This window comes from Sinocyclocheilus anshuiensis, unplaced genomic scaffold (assembly GCF_001515605.1).
Source record: "Sinocyclocheilus anshuiensis isolate Anshui unplaced genomic scaffold, SAMN03320099.WGS_v1.1 scaffold1830, whole genome shotgun sequence".
In the NCBI taxonomy this organism is placed as follows: Eukaryota; Metazoa; Chordata; class Actinopteri; order Cypriniformes; family Cyprinidae; genus Sinocyclocheilus; species Sinocyclocheilus anshuiensis.
The window spans coordinates 717,469-721,675 of NW_015546014.1; positions in this window are offsets into that span (position 1 = coordinate 717,469).

Sequence of the window (4,207 nt, forward strand, 5' to 3'; positions counted from 1 at the left end):
AAGCCCTTCGGTATACAGTTCAGGATGTTTACTGTTTCCTTTTCCTGTTCTGACTGACACAATGCATGACCTTTGACCTCACCCTCACTGGCTTTCCTTACCACCCGCATTGAGGTTATTACCTCCCTAAGCTCACACGAATGAGACCTGAAATCACAGCATTGCTGAGGAGAGTGTGATGCATAAACTACAATGGAAACATTTATTTTAAATGTAATTCACAACTTGTATGGAAACATAATTATAGAGACTTGGGTAAGTAAGAAACTAGTGACCTCACACAACACCCTAGCAACTGCTTTATAACATGCTAAAAACAGAGCAGGATAGTAACTGATTACATGTAATCTGGGTTTCAAAAATTAAGTACTTGTAATTAGATTAAATTACATTTTAAAATACCCGTAATCAGACTTTTTTTTTTTATGGATTACATATTTTTTACACAATAGCAATAATTTCTTCATAATTTCAGTAAGTGTTTTATTTTCATTCATTTTAAAATTATTTGTTTTAATTTAACATTTTCATGATTGAATTAATTATTAGCTTTTTTAGTAAACTCATAAACCCTCTGCGGTTCCTTCACAAACCCAGTTTGGGAAACCTTGACGTAATGTAATATTTAATGCACTTCATTTTGTTAATTACGACAAATGGGATATATTTTCTTACTATTTGTATTTTATATCAATATGGTACAAGATTATCCTTTTTAAATCAATGTGAAAAATGAGTTGGGTCAAAAGTAATCTAAAAGTAATCTGATTACATTACCTAAAATGTGCAATGTAATGGATCACATTACTTACTACTATATTTGTCATGTAATTTGGTATCAGTCATGGATTACGATTTGTAAGTAATCAACCCAGCTCTGGCTAAAAATCAACTATAATATGCCAGAAACCACATATAAGCATGGTGAGGCTTAGGTTCATTTTACTTTTGGTGTGAAAAGGCTTTTACATTTTCCAAAAATACAACTTTTTTATATTAAAAACAAAAAAAGGAAGCCCAGCCCAAGTGAGAAAAAGTAACGCAAAAGTAACCTAACACATTACTTTTCATATAACGTAACTAAGTAATTACGCAATTGGTTATGTTTTTAGGGACTAACGCAGTATTTTAATGCATTACTTTTAACTTTCCCCAGTACTGGACATGATAATATGAACACAAACACATCATTCTCCTCTTTGTTGCTATAAATGGACTGTTCCTAAAATTAGCTTCTCTCTCCCAAACTAAGAGGAATAGAAGGAAAAGAGGCAGAACGGGATTTAAAGTGGAAGAAGAAGAAGAAGAAGAAGAAGAAGAAGAAGAAGAAGAAGAAGCCTCGATTGGATCCAGATGCCACAGCGATGGCTTACTCTGTGTCATTATCCAATAAGAGCAGAGTTTGATCTCATTATCCAATCAGACAGTTGCGTGTCTGTGATGTCTGATCTCTGCAGGGAGTGCCGATTTAATTGATAAAATGTGTGTGGTAATGGCAGAGATGGATCTATAACTCTGTGAGTTGCCTTGCTGTCTACCGACTACATAAATATAACCGCAAATGGCAATCAAGCATTAATGGCTCAAATGAATCACTAGGTGACACATTTGTCATGTATCTTTTCCAATATGTGTTTTTACTGCAAAGTCAACAGTCTTAAATCTTCACTGATATTGTAAGTTTTTGGTGAAACAGTTGAAAAATACATGATACTTCCAAAAGACACGACCGACTTAAAAATAATTAAATGAAAAAAAAGGGCATTCAAAATTAAGGAAAACGATAAGACCTAAATGGATATATTGTGGTAGTATTACAGCCCTCATCTGTCATTTACATTGAAATAAATAATTGATTATATAGATGTTCTACCTTGAGCACCGTATGCACAGAGATTGCCATACCCTGCCCTGTACCTCAAAATGTCCTCTTTTCTATGCGTTTCAAGTTTTGTTAAGTTTGAACTTTGCATTCAGCAGATGTAAGTCTATTATAGCTAAAACAACCCATTTTCATTGTCTTATAACCTCACAATGCTTATAGAAGCATCTAAACTCATTTGATAACTTGTTGTCATTAGGGTCTTGATATGATCTGTCTCATATTTGTTCAAATCTGACACTTTTTTGGGCAGAGAAAACAAAGGAGAAGAAGAAGATAATGAAGACGAAGAAGACTAGATGGGAATGAAATGTTTCAGAAGAAAAGAAAACTACAGGGGAATAAAATTTGCGGTGCACCTCTTCAAGATGTTTTTGTAAATAAATGCCTAGTTCTTTCATGAAACTCTAGATGGCGCAGACTGATGGGTTCTTAACGTAACTGATGATATTCACCGCGTTAAATGACTTGGCACAAGCTGATTGGTTCACGTTGCATACACAGCCAGTGAGCTTGCTGTTTTACTTTTAAATTGCTGGCTAGCATTCACTTGAGCATTTTGCAGCGTGCTTTCAGAGTTCCTCTGAAGCCCTCCACCTTCCCCAGCTCCACCTGTGTAGATCTGCTACAGGGTTATTTTATATGCTATTTGTGCAGCAGCAGTATGTCTTAAATACTCACAGCACCGTATCGCCATATGCATCGCTGCCTGCTTTCCTCCTACTTTATCTATCCTTTTTTGCATGTCCTTATTTGTGTAGTTGTATATTATATTATATTTTAATCGTTGTTTATTTGTATATTTACATTCTACTGTTAGTGTTAGTGTTATCTGTATGCACCAAGGGTCTGAGTGTAACGCAGTTTCAGTTCTCTGTATGTGCTGTACATGTGGCTGAATTGATTATAAAGCCGACTTTGACTTTGACTAAAACATGTTATTTTAAAACAAAATAGTTGGGTAATTATTTTTCACATTTGGATATTAATTATTCTCAGTACTGAGTGAATTATCGAGACGTTGCATTGAACTCAGCTACTTTAAAATGCTGACTCAGGTTCACTAGTGTTTGGAGCAGAGCGTATCTCTGCCTGTTTTCAAAGAACTTTGTGTCTTCGGTGTTTTCCCCAAAACAGATGTGTGTGAAAAGGCGTAACACACTACAATCAACGGAACGTCGGCTAAATACACACATCTGCACATCTGTAGAAAAGAGTAAACATCTTTTACATGCGGCCAATGACACAGTTTACAGATTGTAAACAATCGGAAACTGCGCCCATGGGAAAAAACGGAGAAAGACAAGGGCATTATACATTTAAACATATACATTTTATATACACTGTATATGCCACATATAGTAGGAAGAAAGAAGAAAATAATTGCTAAAAACAAATTAAAGAAACTGTTTTCAGGCTTATTGTGTACTAATCATCTCTGTGTTTTTCAAATGCAAACAGTACAAAAAAAACATATCTATTCATTATTCCTTTTGCTGACTCTGTTTGTGCATGTTTTTAATGTAAGTGTGCGCCTAAAATGTTGACAACACATCTTTTCGACAAAGACTTGGACAATAACCTTTTCTGCTGTTGATTTGTGATGTTTACAACAGGAGGAAGGACACATACATATGGGCCACTTTTACCTGCTAATTAGATCAAGATGGACCTCAGCAACATGATTAGTAGCAGGTTTGTGTTGAGTTTTTTTGCAAACGCAGTCCGTGTGACGTTTGACAGGACTGTGTCGGCCTCTAGTGTCAGTTGCTCTTCAGTCGTTTTGGATCTCTTCTTGAAACATACAATCCAGTTTTATTATTAATCAGTCATTACTCAGTCTTCTGCTGGCAAGTTGTTTTTAGCTGTACAAAATAGCTCGTTATGCTGCTTGATATTGCAAACTGCTTTTTCTTTTCATATTGTTTTAATGTACACTATCAATTAAAAGTTTTTGAACAGTAAATATTTTTTTTTAATGTTTTTTAAAGAAGTCTCTTCTGCTCACCAAGCCTGCATTTATTTGATCCAAAATTCAGCAAAAGCTGTAATATTGTGAAATATTTTTACTATTTAAAATAACTGCTTTCTATTTGAATATATTTTAAAATTAAATTGACTTCTGTGATCAAAGTTGGATTGTCAGCAGCATTACTCCAGTCTTCAGCGTCACATGATTATCAATATTTAACAGTTGAGTACATTTTTGCAAGATTCTTTGATGAATAGAAAGGTCCAAAGATCAGCATTTATCTGAAATAAAAAGCTTTTATAACATTATACACTATTCCATTCAAAAGCTTGGAGTCAGTATAATTTTTTTTT